This window comes from Pteropus medius, unplaced genomic scaffold (assembly GCF_902729225.1).
Source record: "Pteropus medius unplaced genomic scaffold, Ma_sr-lr_union100, whole genome shotgun sequence".
In the NCBI taxonomy this organism is placed as follows: Eukaryota; Metazoa; Chordata; class Mammalia; order Chiroptera; family Pteropodidae; genus Pteropus; species Pteropus medius.
The window spans coordinates 11206195-11225287 of NW_024352784.1; the positions used below are offsets into that span (position 1 = coordinate 11206195).

The 19093-nt window shown below is 36.4% G+C and overlaps 1 long non-coding RNA gene across 1 annotated transcript; it reads left to right on the plus strand.

The window, feature by feature from the left end:
- Positions 1 to 2: 2 nt before the first annotated feature.
- LOC120590418 (uncharacterized) lies at positions 3 to 18044 on the plus strand. The gene is made up of 3 exons (XR_005649716.1): positions 3 to 1246; positions 15840 to 15938; positions 17093 to 18044. It is a non-coding gene; the product is annotated as an uncharacterized LOC120590418 (long non-coding RNA).
- The last annotated feature ends 1049 nt before the right edge of the window (positions 18045 to 19093 follow it).

The window sequence follows — 19093 nt, forward strand, 5'->3', positions numbered from 1 at the left end:
TGAGGCAATTGCCGGAACTACAGTGCCCAAAATGCGCCAAGGTCGGACGCGCCCAGGGCGAGCGAAAGGATCCTAAGAGGCTCGGCCGCCATGTTAGGAGTGTCGGGACGATTCCGCCGAGCCGAGCTGAGGTTTTAGGGAACGCGGGAGCCGAGTGGTGGTGCATTGGGACGGTGAGGTGGAGGACAAACCCTTCGGAGAGCCCAGGGTCTGAGCCTGGCAACCGGGGGTGGAGGCGGCATCTGGGGATAGACGTAAGGCGGGTCTGGCTGGAGGCGATATCAAGAGGCCGAGTGGGTCTCGACCTCACGGTCCTGCAGGGGTTGCAGTGGCCCGCTACGCCTCTTTCCATTTTCTAAGTAAGGTATTAAGGGAGTCAGTTTACTTCTGGAGTCGACTCATCATTTAGACTCTCTAACTGGACAGTCGGGGCAGTTGGCATCTTCGTTGGGGTACCGGGGCTCCGGGCAGCGACCTGCTCTTCTCGCCTTTGGTCGGAGATGTTTCCACCCACGAAGTTGGGCTGTCCCTCCCAAATTTATTTTTAACTTCTTAATTTATTTTCCACCCTTCCTTACCCTTCCCCAAGGTTCCGAACCTCATTGGTTTTTCTTACAGAATGATTTGTAACAGAGTCCAAAGAAATCGATGTTGGAACGTAGCCAAACTTCAAAGGGACGGACGGTCTTTTGGCAGCGCAATTAAGCTAAGGAGACGTCTTCAGGAATAACACCTGGTTTAAAATGACTTCTTCATACCTACCAGCGAAAGCAGGGAGATGTCGAAGGGAAATATTTTTGACAATAGGCCTTTGATGGCTGGCGCTCGGTTCTAGAGTAGCAGGGATTCTTGGATAAACCTAAGAGTGTATGCTAAAATACAGCAGAGACGGGATGTTCATTAGTACGGATCACCAACTTATTTTAAAAATACATTTGTATTTTAATTTGTGGTACTTCAGATTTACGACTACTTTAAGAACTAACCTTTTTTAACTGAGTACAACTGAAACCAAAATCACTGGTCTTTATTTTGCGTAGTATCTCAAATGGACTGTATTTTTTTTTTCCAATTGCGGTACTAAAACAGTGTTGTGTGTGCGTTATTTTGCAGAGTCTGTCCACACTATGGAAAGATGGGAAATTTCTAAGCCTCAGTGATAATAGCCTCATAGGAGTGTGGAACAGGATTAAACAAATACTCTGATAATCTGTGTAAAGCATTTAGCAGAGGGCTTTTGGAACAAGTAAGTTCGTTTGGGGCTTTTTTTTTCCCCCTTAAGGTTTTAAAAAGTAGCCTCAGAGTAGTTAGGACCCCAAGGACAGGGATTACGTCAGATGTACTCTTTCAACAATTTGTTTATGTCAAACTTACTAAGTTTTTAACCAAAATATAGTTCTATTTCTTCCTTTGATAAAGTGATGATATAGGGCAAAAAAATTTTTCAAGCCTTTAACACCTAAGGAATATAAAATTCCCGAGTTATGTTACTAAGAGATTATGATAGAGTGGCTGAAATTTAAAAAATTAACAAGAATAGATTTTGCTTGTATACCTGAGTAGCTTGAAAAAGCCCTGCAGTTGATTATGAAAATTCGGTCGTGTCTTAATTGAGGGTCATTGTAGTTAATTCTCTAAAAAAAAATGTTCTAAATTATGAAGTGTTAGAATTATGCTGTGCCTTACAAAGTTCTAAAGTAATGCTTTTTATATTCTAAAGTATGAAATTGCGAGAACAGCTGTTGTCTGCCTCGCTTCCAAAATATAATCAATTTTTTTACCTGTCTCATAAATGAAATGCCAGCAACCCAAAGGTGCTGTAGACCCAGCAGTTACATTAAAAATTCTAACCTGATCCAAGTTGAAAAGCAAACTTAAGAGGGGAAAAAGAAAAACATTTTACTAAAAGTTATATTTTCAAGCCTCAGATTGAGTTACATGTTTTTCTACAGTGCACATTTCTATAAGTGGACACAGATGACCATGCCATACAGGGTTCAGCAGTTGGAGTTTTCCTAAGAAAGATCTTTACTCATTCTGGAAACTTTAATATTTCATATTTTAAATATTTTACTTTGAGTTAATATTAAGGAAATGAAACATGTTTTAGTCTTGTTTAGTTGACCTATTGTTGTGTTTGTAACAAATTGGCATAATTTTCACTGTTGACTTTAACATACCACTAAAGGTAAACACAGTAAATATCCCAAAGTCAAGATTTAAAATCCACATGTCCATAGTTAATGATTAACTGGAAAAGTCTGCCCTCTATCTGATGTTTTTTCTCAGTTTTTATATGTTTGAATAATTAAGGTGGTACTAGAAAACATTTTTTTGTAAGAATAAGTATCTGAAGGTGAACTTAAATATGTTCATGAATATAGCCATTTAAGACACTCACAGGTGATTTCCCTCCACCTAATTTTACTTGAAAGCACCAAGGTAAAATAATTTGCCAAAGTCAGGCCTCTAAACATAGGCCCCCTTTTGTGTTCCTAATTCAGTCTTTCCATTGTGCTCAGTAGCTCTTGCAATTCCAAGACAGGTGCCAAAATTTCTTTAATGTTTGTACATAATATTCAGTGAAGAATGTAATCCAACCACATGAACAAGTATTGCCTAAGGTGTATAATAAAGTTTTCTTAGGGAAATGAATAAGTTATATATATTCATCTAAAGCATTTGATTAAAGAAATATTTTTGAATAGGAAGTCCTACAGTATTATAGATACCCAAAGTGTTAATATTTGGGGAGCACAGTTTCAACCAGTTCTAAATCCATTTCATTCATTCTGTATGTATGTATTGAGTGTTTACGAAGTACAAGGCCCAAGAAGTACAACGATGACTATGACCCTGTAGACCATTAGACTCAACCTTTTTAGTGTCCTGTACCCTTTTGTCAATCTAGTAAAGTCTATAGTTCACTTTTCAAAAGAAATTTTGAATGCCTAAAGTTCAGTATATTGGATTACAGAAAGAGCCAATAAGATTGAAATATCGAAACATTAAAATTTTTTGATATAGAAATACATGGTTTGTTAACTCAGTTAAGAGCTAGTGTTGGCTCTACTGTAATTTCAGTAGTGGTGAACAAATATTTCAAGTTGTCTGCAACAATCATGAAAACAGTTCAACCGTGAGTCACATTTACTATTAATAGTACTGTGATCTCTTGCCTACATTTAAATTTTATTAGAAATTATTGACAATAGAGATGTGATTTTTCTGCATCCAAGTTCATGGACCCCCTGAATTCTATCTGTGAACCCCTAATTAAGAACTCTGGTTAAATTTTTTAATGGTAGGAACTTTATCTTTTTTATTCTTGTATCTAAGCTCTGATTAAGATCTTCAAAGATCAAAGCACTAAGAAACTTGTGATACCTCTTATAATTCAAAATCAAATTATACTATAAAGTGATTTTAAGGAATTTCTCATGATGGAGACTCATACTTTTAGAAAATACTAAATTATCTTCATTTGTTTCATTAGGGGCAGGCAGGGGAAGCGGCTGCTTTACTGTTGTCTAAAAGTGTGTGTTTAGTATCCAAGCTTGTCTATATCCACTACACTTGTTATATAGTGTAAGGGCTCAGTAACAGTAGAATGAATGAAACTTTCCTGTAAAGGGATCACTATTTTGAGAACATTAAATTCAATGCCCAACATGAGAAAAGGAACAGTAGGGACTAAATATTTGCTGTATAAATGAATAGATTGGAGGGGTTGTTTGTAACTCAAAGTATCTCTTGTAGATAGAATTTAAAAGTAAGGTTAACATACTCAAGTGTACCCAACTGGTGTGTAAGTTCCATGAGAAAAGGATTTCTTTTTGGTCTGTTTTAATTGTATCTGATGTAATCCATAATCCTAGTTGAGTGTGCCAGGCACTTTCCTAAGTTGTTTATCCTTACCTGATTAGCCTAAAATCTGTATTACCTCTATTTCTCTAGACACTGCTCAAACATTTCAGCATTGACCTACCTCCAACTGGAAAGTAAAAAAACCTCTTCCTTAGACGTTCAATAAGTGAGGGAAGAGATTTTCTCACAGAAAGCTAATAAGTACTGCCATGAGTATATTTTTAGCTACCATTTTCATTTAACAGTACTTGGAGTAGGAATTACCTTAAGGCATAAATCTGCTCAAGGTCACCCATTAATAAGTAGAAGAATTAAGAATGGAATCCAGGTTCGTTTGACTTTTAAAATTTACACAAGAACTGCTACTAGTATCTTAGGGGAAACAAGAGGAAGTAAATGTCCTAGACCTATGTTTGTCCCATTTGGCCAAAACTAAAAGCAGGGTCTTTTCCCCACATTTCCCAGAGGTAAAACAACCATATGAAACTAAGAAGGTATGGTGAAACAAAAGTTCCATAACTAAAGCACATTTTTTAAAAACTTATTTGAAAATACATATTTTTAAAACTTTAAAGCTGAAATTTATGCTGCAATTTTCTCTGTTGTCTTCACAATGTAGTTGGTATCTTTTCTGCCCTCCAGGAAAGACATTTCAAGGTTTCTAGGGTTTGTGTTATAATTTACAGCTAAAAGGATTTTTAATGCCCTTTTCCTACTCCTCCATCTTCCATCAATACCAGTGGGTATGTTTTCACATAGCTCGTTTAGAAGGCAGTAAAACAGTTTAGACAAAAACATCGTTGTTTGAACTCAAAATGTTAAAGTGAATAGTGATTTTCAAGTTCTTTTGATCTACATGGGGAGCCCTAGACTAATATCTCTAAATTAGAGCATGATAGAGGTACAGATTATTTCAGTTCTGACTTAGAAGCTCTCATGTTGGTCAACTCATAAAGAAGTTAAATAGAACTTCATTTTACAGATGAGGGAATCGGGTAGCTGGGAAGTAACCTGTCCTGAACTGTACTGATGTGAAGCCATTTATAGGCTTTTACCCATGCTACTAGGTATGAGCATTCATTCTTTACTGCAGAAACATTGTTTCAGCAGTGTGCTGCCCTACACCCTGCTGTGGACTTTCCATAATACACAGTATGTAGTGGACCTTACTGCCATTGTAAACTCCAGGGACTTCTGAGTTCTACATCACACCTGATCCCATGGAGTTAAGATAAGTGATGGTCGATCTGTAATTTCCTTTCTGCAATAGTCATTTAGGTGATTTGGTACTTGGAAGCATAAACAGTGACAATATGTCCCAGACTTTCAGAACAATTCTCATTTCCAGTATTCTTTTTCACTTGTGTGGTTTTTGAGTAAGCCACATGACAATTTTATATTTTGAAAACAATTATGGGTATATTGCATCATTTAGTACTTGACCCAGCAAAGGTAGAAGCATTGACTAATAGTGGGCCAATGGAGAAAATTAGAAAACCACTTTTATAATTCATAGCTTTCCCCTAAAGCTGATTATGATGTCTAGGAAACAGTGTGGTTCTGCCTTTTAACCTTCCCTTTTAGCACAAAGCTGCAAAATGACTGGCTCATAAACCAGTAAGTTGCCTTTCGCAGCATATTATTCTCATCTGTAATAATACACTCTTCTGCCTGGCATATACATGGTATGCAGCAATCGTTTAATCGATAAATAGATTGTTAAATTATAAAACTGATGGACTGCTTAGTCCTTCAAGTAATAATTGTCTTAATGTCATCCCTTATCCCTGATTCGTTTGTGATGGATTTTGTGCCAGTGAAGTGTACTGTTTCAAACAATGAAGGAAATGGAACATTGCTTGATGCGAAGTCCTACAAAGTCTGGACAGGAGACTGAATTGGAATCCTTGATTTCCAGTGCAGAGAGGACCAGGATATTTGAGAATATACTGTTATTTGATAACTGGGCTTTATGTCATACGTTTAATGCCATGACCATAAAGCCATTACTGCAACACAAGGTTAACTTCCAAAGGAAGCCTACGAAATGACTTCAGAATGACTTTTTATGTGATGATATTACTGTTTTCCTATGATACCTGATCCTTTATGTAACAGATTCCAAGATGATGTAGATTTGTCAAAAGCTATTCCATCTTCAATTTCTTTAAAAAAAAAAGTACTCTGCAAATAAGTAAAGCATTTTTAGATAGACTACTTCCATCTGATCTCGCCCAGTAAGGTTTTTCATTAGCTACAGTTATGTGAAGGGACATTATAATGTCCCTATAGTGTCCCTTTTGCACACTATAGCACTAATCTTGGTAATAGAAAATTAAGATAGGTTAAAGGCTTCCACATCCAGCCTCACTCAATCTCCCTGCCTTCTGCCTTCTTTTATTTCCTACTTACATTTCTATGCTACTAATTACATTGCAATGTAGACCCAGAGGATGTGAGAAGAAACAGTGGTAAGTTTTAACATTTCATAGTCCTAAAATGTGAGAACTACAAGGAACAGTAGAGTATATACAAGCATTCTATAAATGAGAAGGCTAAGTGTCACAGAGCTGTATCACTATAGCCCAGTTCAGAACAGTTTTAACTTTGCAACTTCTGACATCAAATTACATGAAATTTTAAGAAATCAAAATGCTTACTAGAGTTTGGTTATTGTTACCTACATATATTTCTGTCCAGTTAAAACTGAAGGACAAAAATTCAAACGCGCACACGTGCGTGCACACACATACACACACACGTGTTATTTCTATTGGAGAACACGGACGTGCCCTTTAGAATATACTTAATCCAATCTTATTTTTTATAAATGATGAAATAGAGACCCAGAAAGGGGAAGTGACTTTTTAAGTTACTGGTAAAGTCAGTACTGGAATCTCAGAAGGCCATCCAACTTCAGGGCTCATCTCTTTGGTACCCCCTGTCTTTAAGAACCCAGGGCTCTTAATACTACTCAAAAAACAAAATGCACTATCCATATCTATGCTTCTATTATTCAGAACATACTTTCAGGCACTAATCTCAATCTGCATGCACAAGCATGCGTGCACACACACACTACATACACCACATGCACCCTTTCCTGAGTCCTAATTTTTTTCAACAGCTTGATCTACCAAGGTACAGATGACTAACAATGGTGTAGTGATTTAGCCCCTCGGATATCTATATTCCTGTAGAGGCTTATTTGAAAAATTACTGTTCCAAATACTGTTTTTGAATAAGAAAAAGTACATGGAACATTCAAACATTACTTTCTGAAAATTATTTTATCACAAAAAATTTGGGAAAAGTGATGGAACTGCTTTGATTGTGCTATTGATTACGTGACTGCTTTTGTCAAAACTCATAGAATTATACATCAAAAAGAGTGAATCTTACTGTATGAAAACATTAAAATTAACAAAAAAAAGTAAAAAGAGGTAAAAAGTAATTTTATAGATATTAATATCCTTTAGTTTTCCAGAGGCAACTACAACACAATAGTGGTCTTATGAAGAATATGTTAATGGTGAAAATTTAGTCACTGAGGCAGATTAATTGGGGAGAGATTTTTTGAAACGATAGAATTTAGTCTTAAACCAGGAAATCTCCCACTCCACTACGATATATTATACTGCAACTTTTTTGGCTTACAGATCTATTCGCACCTTTTCCCCACAAAACTATTAAGACTCCCAAGGGCATGTCTTTGTTTAGTTACATTGGTGTTTCCAGAATCTACCTAATATATGACACCTAGTGGATACTCAAAAAATATTTGCTGAGGAAATAAAAGTCCCGTTTTAAGCACAGAAGGAAATGTGAAAATAAATGTGATATATGGTTCCTACTCTCAAAGGAACTTCACAACTTATTAGAGATTTTATTCAACTTGCTTTTAGGTTCATTAATATGTGCTACAATCAAAGGATCAGCATTACATACTTTATCTTTTTAAGGTTTTTGAAGTAGGGATTATGCGATTTTGCAGATGAAGAAATTAAGGTTTGTCCCAAAGTTTACCTTATGTAACACATCTCTGGCTTCCTAGATGGAATGATTTCTGTTTCTATTTTTACCTCTCCCCATTTAGAAACTCACTTAAAATACTGTTAGGCCAGCAACCTCATCAGTGAAATTTTAGGTAGAGAAAGATAATGAAAATTTGTCTCATAGTGGAAGAGAATGGCATGTAAAACAACTGTAGTCGACCCTTGATCAATACTGGAGTTAGGGGCGCCAAACTCCTGCACAGTGGAAAATCCAAGTATAACTGCAGTCAGCTCTCCACACACAGGCATTCCCAACTGGGGATTGACCCTTGAACAACACAGGTTTGAACTGTGTGGGTCAATTGAAAAAATTCTGCATGTGAAGTGGACCCATGTTGTTCAAGGGTCATTTATATCCAAAATAATTCCAAAAATGATAGGAGAACCACCCTCATAAAGTCGTGAGGATCAAACTGGTCAAAGGAAAAGTAAAAGCCATATAAAAACTCTTAAGGTTTCCTAAGCACATCTAGCCCTTACCTTGATATCAAATCCTCAAGACCTAAAACAGTCCAACTAGATCCTTACCTATTCTCCAATAGTGTTGTCCCTTTTATACCTGACAGCAAGACTGCATCTCACTAGGCTTGTGATGGAAGGAATCAGAGCTGTTGACTATTATTAAACTGACCAGAGGGGGAGGTTGTTGATCAAATGCATTAATGCTTTGAGCATTTACTCTGTGCCAGGGGCTTTTTAATTTGCACAAAAGATTTCTGGTTGAAGATTTAGAGAGTCTCCATTGTTCACTTTCCCCAGGCTACACAGTTATAGCTAACATTTGATCTCTTCCTGTAAGCAATTTCATTTTCAGAAGTTTCTCAATATTGATAACTCTGTAAAACACTTAATATTGTCATCCCTAACTTATAAACAAGAAAATTAAAATTGAAAGAGATTAGGCAATTTGTCCCCAATATTATAAAGCTGAGAGTTTAAATTCTGGCTGATTTTGACTCTAAAGTATGTACTCTACCAAAACTTCCAGCATTAATGAGCAGTAATCGTTTTTTTTGTTTTTGTTTTTGTTTTTGTTTTTTGGGGTTTTTTTTTTGCATAGTATGTGTGGATGGCCCTGAAGGGAGTTAGTAAGGGAGGGATCAAGGAGGAGTTAGTGGGCCATTTCTGAGAGAGGTGGTGGCTTCCCCTGCAAACAAATTTCTTGTGCAATCAGGTTGGAAAGATATGGTAAGGCTGAGGAAGGTGGAGGTGGTGTGGTTGAGCTTGTTCAGGAACTGATTACATCTGAGCCTCTGGCCTTTATGCCTGCCAGCTGACTCAGAGCTGGCTGCTGGGCCAGAGCCCAACCAGGTTGATTTCATGGGCTGTATACTTCAAAGAATCTGATTCCTGGCACTGCTATGCACATTGCTTTTGAGAGGGCTCAATCGTATGGGTGAGAGAACAGGATGGTGTCCATGAAGTGTTTGCTAATGGCCTAGGCAGTGTTTGCTCTAAATCCATAGCCCTAGTGTGGCTAAAAATTGGACATTTAAACCGTAAGTGTTCCTCTGCAGTAAACACAGTGGTTAAGAATATGGGTCCAAGAGTCAGATTATAATCTTGACTCTACCACTCAACTCTGTATAAATAACTGGGCCTCAGTTTTCTCGTGTGTGAAATGGAGATTAAGGTAGTACCTAGTTCATATGGTTATTGTGAAGATTAAACATATATAAAGCACATTCCACATTACCTGAGACATAGTAAACACTCTAGAAACATTATCCATTATTATTCAAAAAATTTAATAAGAATCTCAGGGCTTGCATAAAATAATTAGTTCATTCTTTCAGTTAACATACTTTCAAAAGATATTACTGTGTTGGGTGGGAGGGACGGAGAACACAGTAATAACTTTTGTTGAACACTTAAAGTAAGCCATATATGTTTTTTTAACAGTTCTTTGAGGAAATTAATTTTTATTCTTCGAACACCAGACTTGCATCCAGCATAGCTGGGAACTCAGGGGCAGGCATCTTTGCAAATAGCCTTTTGCTCTGTCATTCCTAAGAACTAGTAGAGACCTGGCTGAAGCTAAGAAGTGTGGGTTTGGGCTTGAGGCACCATAGTGGTGAGCCAAATATTTAAAAAAACATATCGCCCCATTTAGTGTTCACAGAAACTCTATGATGTATTTTCCCACTTTATAGATGAAACCTTAGATTGAGAGAGGTTTACTTACATGCCTAAAATCATATAGTCAGCACTATATAATTCCAAAACCTGTGAATAAAAATAAACTTTATCCCCACCAGAGCATGTTATTTAACAGGCAGCCAGACACATAAACAAGTATCTACAAAGTGCTGTTATTGAGGTTTATATTAAGTACTTGTGAACAGGGAGTAGGGAAGGCGAATTTGGGGCAGGGGTAGAGGGATAGTAAAGGTAGTCTCCTTCATGGGTATAAATGCTAATAGTAGGGACTTCAGGCAGGAATGAGGTAGGGGCTTTTGGTGGTAGAGGAGCTAAGAGAGGTCTTTTGGGGTTTCTTCACATCACACTGTAAGAGGGGTTAGAAGAAGGACTTTCTGAAATTCCTCAATTCAGTATGACTGCCTTTGGGATCTAGCATTATAATTGCGGTAAATGTTATAGTTTCAAAGAAACTGTCCCCAGAGAGACTAGATTATGTTGTTTACTTGAGGTGAAATTGTGGGGGTTATTATATAAATGATGGATGTCTGTCTACATCAGAATCATCTGTACCTCCTTGGGCTTTTGGACTGAACCTAATATTAATAATAGCAACTAACTCATTGCATGATCGTTAGGTACTAGTCACTATTGTGGTGATAGGCCAGGACTTGTAACTGGAGAAAGGTGGGAAGGCTCTAAGTCACTACAGTAGTCTCCCCTTATTCGTGGCTTCACTTTCCATGGTTTGAGTTATCTGCCGTCAACTGTGATCTGAAAATATTAGGTGGAAAATTCCAAACAATTCATAAGTTTTAAATTGTGCACCATTCTGAGTAGTATGATAAAATCTTACTCCTTCCTTCTCCATCCCACTGGGGATATGACATCTCTTTGTTCAGCATATCCATGCTGTATACACTATCTCCATTGATTGGTTAGTAGCTGGCTTGGTTATCAGATCTACTGTCCTGGTATCATAGTGCTTGTGTTCAAGTAACCCTTGTAGTAGCCTAACGCTAAGTCACAATGCCTGTCATTTACCTCATCATGTAGGCATTGTATCATCTCACATCTCACAAGAAAAGATGAATACATTACAATTAAGATATTTTGAGATAGACCACATAACTATTAAAGTATATTGTCATAATTGTTTTATTACTGGTTATTGTTACTCTCTTACTGTGCCTAATTTATAAATTAAAACTTTATGTATGTATAGATAAAAAACAGTATATATAAGGTTCGGTATTATCTGCAGTTTTAGTCATCTAGTGGGAGTCTTGGAATATATCCCCTGTGAATAAGGGGAAACTACTATATCTCAAATTAATTAAACTTAATTTGGGCATACATCTTCTATATATATATATATATATACTAGTATATGATGTCCATTACAAAATGTAGATAAAATCAAGAATTCTAAGGGATGAAATGAAGTTGAAATAAACTATTTTCATCTCAGGGCAAAATATATACTTAGGATTCTGTATTTGTTATTAATAGTGGACATACATTAATATTTCAAATAGGCTACTTAATAGTTTAGGATTTTTTTTTTTCGGTCAACTTATCAGATTTGATTAGATTATCATTATATTTAATCTTATCATGTGCCTGATACTAAATAGAAGTGTCAGTTCTGCCATTTTTTTGGTCCTTCAATTCATAGAGTTTTTTTTTTTTCAGCAATCTTTTTAAACCAGTTGCTCATTTTGCAAGATTTAGTTTAGTGAAAAAAAATTTTTTAATTTTTTAAAAAATCCATAAATCCATTTACAAACTGCCGTATGTCACTAAATGGTGAAAGTGAAAAAAACCTCCATTTATACCACACGTGACATGTGAGCATCAAATATAGGAACAGTGTGAGCATGCTGAATTCAATCCATATTAATAGAAGTTAATTTTTTATGAATAACAAACATACATTGAAATTACAAAAATTCTTACATGTCAGTGGATTATCTTGCATATACAAAAATTCTTACCATACCTCAGTGGATTATTTTTCATATACCTCTAGAGTGAACACACTTCACTTTGGACATCAGTAGGCCAAGCAATAGAAACTGCAGCGATGAAGTGGGAATATCCAATCCCATCTTTAGCAATGATTGGTCAAGATTCATTTATGAATGATATATGGGAAGGGTACAATGACTTTTCAGGAAATCAGAAGATCCGAACATAGCCGAACCTTTGAAAGTGGCCTGTCTGTATAAAGGCAGAACCTACATTTGTCGAGTGCCTCAAACAAATACAATCTTGTTTTTAAGAAAATGGGCCTTGTCAGACTTCCTTAGATTTAATCCCAGCTCTGCTATTTATTAGCCATGCAATTTTGGGAAAGCAAAAATTTCTTGGGGTCTGTTTCTCATCTCTGAAATGGGGATGATTAATAGCAGTGTCTACCTCACTGAGAAGAGTTTAATGTGATACTGTTGAACTCTCACTATATGTACAGAGATGCTGAGCTAAACTCTTTACAAGATCCATTTAATCCTCATTATATCTTCGTGTGGTAGAGGCTAACTAGTGGTTCACCAAGACATTTTCCTTTTCCTCATGGGCACACAAAAGGACTACATTTCCTGGCCTCCCTTGAAGCCACATTACTGTATGTTGGCCAGTGAAATATGGGCAGAAGTGATCAATACCACATCCAGGCCTGATCCATTAAACTCCCTTGAAATTCTCCATGCTCTCTTCCCTAATCTGTTAGAGGATCCAGTAGAACTATTAGGTTTAAGAGCCTCTCCTCCCATCTCCAACCTGTATCAGATTGTGATGTGAACCAGAAATAAATTCTTATTGTGTTAAGTTATTGAGATATGCTATAACAAACTTACTGTTTGTTATAGCAGTAAGTGTACCCTGACTAATACAAGGTTTGACAAGCACCCAGAAAAGGGAGAGAAAAATTGTTTACAGTGTCTGACATGTAATGTACAATAAAAAGGGTGATTAACCTCATTGACAAGATAAAAGATATCTTTTATGAGATAGCTTGTAAGCAAATGTCTGTAGAAGTTCTTTGAGTAAAGTCTGAGAAAATGTCAGGAATCACTGATCTACACTCTGGTTTCTGAAGCTTTTCATAGACATCACTGGGAACACCTCAAGGAATGGACACACCATTCCTGCTGTACCTCATACTCTTAGCCTGCTGAATCCACTCAACACATTTCTCTAAGTTTTATAAAAATACATAACAAATATGTACTTTTCATACTGCATTGGGAATCCTTTATCTTGATGAGATTTTTCTCTTGTTTATTTAAATCCAAAAACTGAAAAGAGTATTTTAGATTTCTCCTTCAAGTTAGCTTGTATATAATCAATAGGTTCCTTCACTCTAACACATTTTCTGAACATTACAGTACTTAGCTGGAGCCATATTTTTATATTGAGAAATTGAATTTTTGTAATTTGGATTACCCTTGGTCTCTGAATGATCTCATGCCATATTTTTGATCTAGCAACTACTACTGTGTTTTCCTCTCTCTTTCATGCTGATTTACAAAATTGATTCCTGTGGAATTGCATAAGTAGCTGCTTATAGGCGATCAACTTTACATTTTCTCCTCAAATGCAGATGAATTGTTTTTCCTTGAGTTTGGAGAATCAGAATTTTAGCACAGCCTACCAAGACTATTTGCTGTTATTGTTCTTATCATGCTCCTCCCCTCAATCTTATGTTTTTGAAATATTCAGGAGATGGGCAATTGGTTTTAAAGCCTTGATAAATGATCACAGAAACTATGTGGCTTAGAGGAAACAAACAGACTTTGTGTTCAGACAGACCTGATTTCCAGCCCTCGCATAACCACCAAATGGCTCTCTGTGACATTGGTCAGTTATTCAACTTCTTAGGAGTCACAAGGAAGATGAAATGGTAAAACTCACTTTGCAAAGATAAATGGGATATATAGGCTGATTTCAATTTTGAACATGAATACAAAAATCCTCAATAGAATACTAGCAAACCAAATTTAATACATACATCATATCCATGTACTTATAGCAGGAACATAAGATTGGTTTAGTATTTTTAAAAATCAAAAAGATATACTTTAACTGATTGATGGGATAAACACATATAGTCATTTAAATAGATGCAGAAACATTTTTATAAAAGTCAACATCTATTCATAAAAAGAAAATTCATGGCAAATGGGTAATAGAACTTCTTAAACTGAAAAAGGATATCTATTTAAAAATGTATACTTGAGGAAACAAGCTTTCTTAAGTTGATAAGAGATAACGTTTAAGTGTAAATCATACTAAATAGTTAAAAGATGAAAAATTCACCTTTAAGGTAAAGATTAAGACTTTTATTATTCACCACTGTCCTGGAGGTCCTAGCCAGTTCAGTAAAGCAAGAAAACTATGTAAATAAAAGGTATTAAGGATTGGAAAGGAAGAAAGAAAATCCAAAAACAACTACTTATAAATTATTAGACCAATGTCACCATAATAAAAATAAATTTAAAAAAATATTAGACCTAATGAGAGCTTAGAAAGTTTATTGAATATAAGACTACTATGTAAAAATCAATTGCATTTTTACATACCAGCCACAAATAGTTTTTTAAAGTATCTGAAATAAACTACTTATAATAGCATTAAAAAATATCAGGTACCTGGGAGTAATGTAACAGATGAAGCTATCTCTAGGGAGAGGACAAAAATTTTGTTTAAAGACATCAAAGAAGACATGTGGAGAAACCATGTTCAGACTGTCTCCTTCACCCTACTTCTTATGCTATAGGTATAGTACACTACCTGGAACCCAAGGCCTGGTGACTCAGAAACCTTTCTGCCTCCAGTTTGTTGCTATGAACAAATGTTCATATAAGAAGGAGAAAGTAAAACTCTATATAGCAATAGTCCTGATAGTCTCAGCACTGTTGTGTCCCATCCTGGACACAAGCTCACTGTCACCAGCTCTAATGTCAAGGAATATTCTACTGGGGCTGCATGGTGGACCCTGAGCTTCGATAGTTCTGGAGAAGTCCAGCTCATCTCCAAACAGAAGAAGAATGAGCAGCATTTATAGACAGGTTGACTCTATACAAATCACATTTCCTCTTTTGAACCTTAGTACAAGCCCACCCAGAAAGGATTTGTATTACTTGTATTTCTTATACATGAGAAAGCTGAGGGTCCTCAAGGTTAATGTTTAATGACAACCAAAGACCCACAGTCAGGCATGGAGCAGGGACTCAAACTCAGGGCTTTTGACATCAAACTTAACATTCTCTTCTATAAAAACAGTATTTTTGCGGAGTAGCCTTGTCCTACCACATTCATCAGGACAATTGCAATGTCTTATGGATCTGAGTCTTTTGACTAAGCAAATGTTTTTCTGATGCCTCTAACAATTGAGTATCTGTAGGCATTATCTTTATACATCTTAAGAAGGGAAGGAGAGAAGAAATGATAGAGAAAAGAAGGGACTTAACAGTGTTTGCCCCACAAATTGGCTGTTGATTTTTGTAGACAAGCCAAAATCTCCTTTCCTTTGCCTGTGAAGTGAGATAATAGATTTTTTCTCTCTCAGGCTTTTGAGAATTAAAGTAAAACATGAAAAGGGCTTAGCACAATGCCTAGCACAGAGTATTTATTTGCTCAACAAATGCTGGCTATTGTTATTGGCAACTGCTATAGCATCAGAAAATAATCCTACAGGTTTTACAATCAGAGTATCACCCAGGTCAGGGCAGAGGAAGCACAACACCAGACTGACTGCAGACTCTTTTTTGCCAGGTCTTTTGCACTGTTCTTGAAGAGACGTCCTTTCCTTGGAGAACTACAGTGGGGAGGAAGACCCTCAGGAGCTGTCTAAGTGTTCTTAGCTCTCAGCATGTAATTCACAAGATAAGCTATGTTGTTTAAGACATCTCCTTTGTTCATTCTTTTATTCAATAGACTTTTCAATAGACCTTTACCGAAGAGCTGGCTATGTCACTGAGAATGGAGAGAAATAGGTCATAAGGTAGCACTGCATAGGGAACTCTGTGGTGATCATCTCCAGTGTCATAGCTCTGAGGGTCCAGAACTATTCTCTGGAGGAAGCAGGGACAGGCAAGCTACCAGGTATGGTGGGAGAAGTATGAGCTTTGGCATCAAGGAGATTGAGGTTTCAATCAGGGTGCTGCTTACTTTCTGTGTGAACTTGAACAAATCTTTCATATTTCTAAACCTCCATTTCTTCATCTGTTAAATAGGAATGATAAACTTACTATGAAGAGTTATTATGAAGATTCAGTGGTGTCATTTATGTGAAGTGCCTGGCCTTTAGTGACTCTTCCTCCTGTGAAAACGATTTGGCCCTCAGACCCTCCAACTTCTCCATGCCAAGTTACATTTTTCCTTTTTGTGGTTTCTTTAAACCTGACCTTAATTTGCTGTAAGATCTGCTCTCAAACATATAATAATAAATGGAGTAGTGGGTAGGACACACAGTGTACTTTGCCCCCAACCAGGAAGCCACCCTCTCATTCCTCTTCCCACACAGCATTACTGTTTCAAGCACAGACTACTGGATCTCAAAGGCCAGTCATCTTTAATAGAGCATAACTAAGCACTTCAGGCCATTTCTACCTAGTACATCAAAAAGAGTGCATTTGGTGCAGGTGGACTATTTCTGCATTTGCTCTTTATCCCTCAGTAACTGGTCAGACTATCCAGAAGAAAAATGGATCTTGTCAGAAAGTTGACTCTAAAAGAATGTTGAGTATGTCATTCTTGGGCTGTCGATGCATCAAGAGAAAGGTTCTTTGTCCATTCCTGGATAGTGATGGCATCGCTTCTTTGTGTCTATTTGAATCCTGCTCTAAACATGAAGGAAGTTGTTTTCTTCATTTATTTTACTTAATTTATTCATTTATCCATTCATTCATTCAGTAGAGAGGAGTTAGGAAGTGTTGGATTGCAATTTTAGATAATAGTGGCCAGTGAAAGCCTCACTGAAAAAACTACATTTAAGTAAATATTTGAAGAGTCTATGTGTTTTCCAGGGACAGAGCCATGGGCCACTCCAATATTTAGAGGTCAGGGAAGATGAAGAACACCAGGAAAGGAGAATGGCAAGAAGCATCTGGAACTGTAAAGAAAAATTACGCAAGTGTCCTGGAAGCTGGAAAATGTGTCAAGGCAGAGCAAGCTCAACAGTGTAAAATGCTACAGATAGTAAATAAAGATGAGGACCGAGACAAGATCATTGTATTTTGCAATGTGGAGATTATTGGTGACCTTGAAAAGAACAGTTTCACTGCTGTGGTAGAAGCAAAACCCTGGTGGGAGTATGTTCAGGAGAAAGTTGGAGGAAGGGAACTAGAGACCCTGAATGTAGACAACACTTTCAAGAAATTTTGCCATAAGTTAAAGGGATAAAATGGGAGCAGTGGCCACAGGGGAAGTTAGATCAAAGAGTTTTTTCTCCAACTTTTTCCAAATGTTCAAACTTACGAAAAAGTTGAAGGGGTACTACATTACCCATATAGGTACTTCACCTAGTTGTAGCAATTCTTGACATTTTGCCACATTAACTTTCTCTCCAGAGCCAAGGGGTTTTTTTAAAAGCCTTTTAAAAGTGTGAAATACAATGCATACACAGAATGGTTAACAAAAAAATATGTAATTCAATGAATGATCATAAAGCAAACACTCATGTAACTACCACCAATATCAAGAAATAGATACTGCTGGCCAAAGCCCCTTGTGCCCCTCCTTCCCATCAAAAGTTAACCACCATCCCGAATTTTCATAATAATGACTTATTGCTTTCCTATAACTGCATAATAATGAATTCCTAAACACAATAGTTTAGTTTGTGCCTGTATTTGAGCTTTAAGAATGCGAAAATAGAGCAATATCCTTTTATATCTGACTTATTTAGCTCTATATGTTATGTTTGTTTCTTCATTGTATACTAATCTATAATAAAAATACGTCACCGTTTATTATTCATTGTACTGTTTATGGTCATATTGATTGTTTCCAATTTTTTGCTTTTATGAGTAATGCTGAATGCTGCTATGAACACGTTTGTATATGTCTCCTGATTGCACATACACATATGTTTCTATTGGGTATATTCCTAGGAGCAGAATTGCTGGGTCATAGGTATCTGTACATGCACCTTATTTCCATAGCTAATACCAAAGTATTTCCTCTGTTGGTTGAACCGACTTACATTCTCTGTTGCTCTACATCCTTTTCCTTCTTTTTCTTTTTTAATACTTACCATTTCAGTGGGTGTGTTGTGGTATGTCATTGTGATTTGCATTAACATTTCCCTGAAGATGGATGTTTAGTAGCCATTTAGATATCCTCTTTTACGAAGTGACTGTTAAAGATTTTTGCCCATTTATAAAACTGGCTTGACTTTTTCTTATTGATTTCTAGGTGTTTTCTCTGTATGCTAGATATAAATCCAAGTAGATTATATGTGTTGCACATATCTCCTCTCAATCTGTAGTTTGCCTTTTCATTTTCTTAATGCTCTCTCTGGATAAATAAACATTCTTCATTTTAGTGTAGTCAACTGTTCAGTCTTTTTCTATATTGTGCTCTCTGGGGTTCTGTTTAGGAACTTTTCATCTACCTCAGGGTAGATACTCTTCTATGTATCTCCTTGAAGTTGTATTGTTTTGCTTTCGTATTTAGGTCTATAATCTACCTGGTGTTGAGTTTTGTATATTGTCTTTCCTTTTTATAGCATATGGATGTCTAATGACTCAACACCACTTGCTGAAAGATTGTCCTTTCCCTACTGTTTTGAAGTGCCACCTTTGTTATAAATCAGTTCGTTTCTGGCCTTTGTGTTCTATTTCATTAGTCTTTTCTTTCCTTGTACCATTACCATTCTGACTTAATAACTATAGCTTTATAGTAAGTCTTGATATCTGATAGATATCCTACCTTGTTCTTTTTCTTTATTATTTTTTTACTTTGTTCTTTTTCAAAAATGTATTGGCTAATATTGGTTCTTTCCATGTGCCTATAAATTTTAGAAT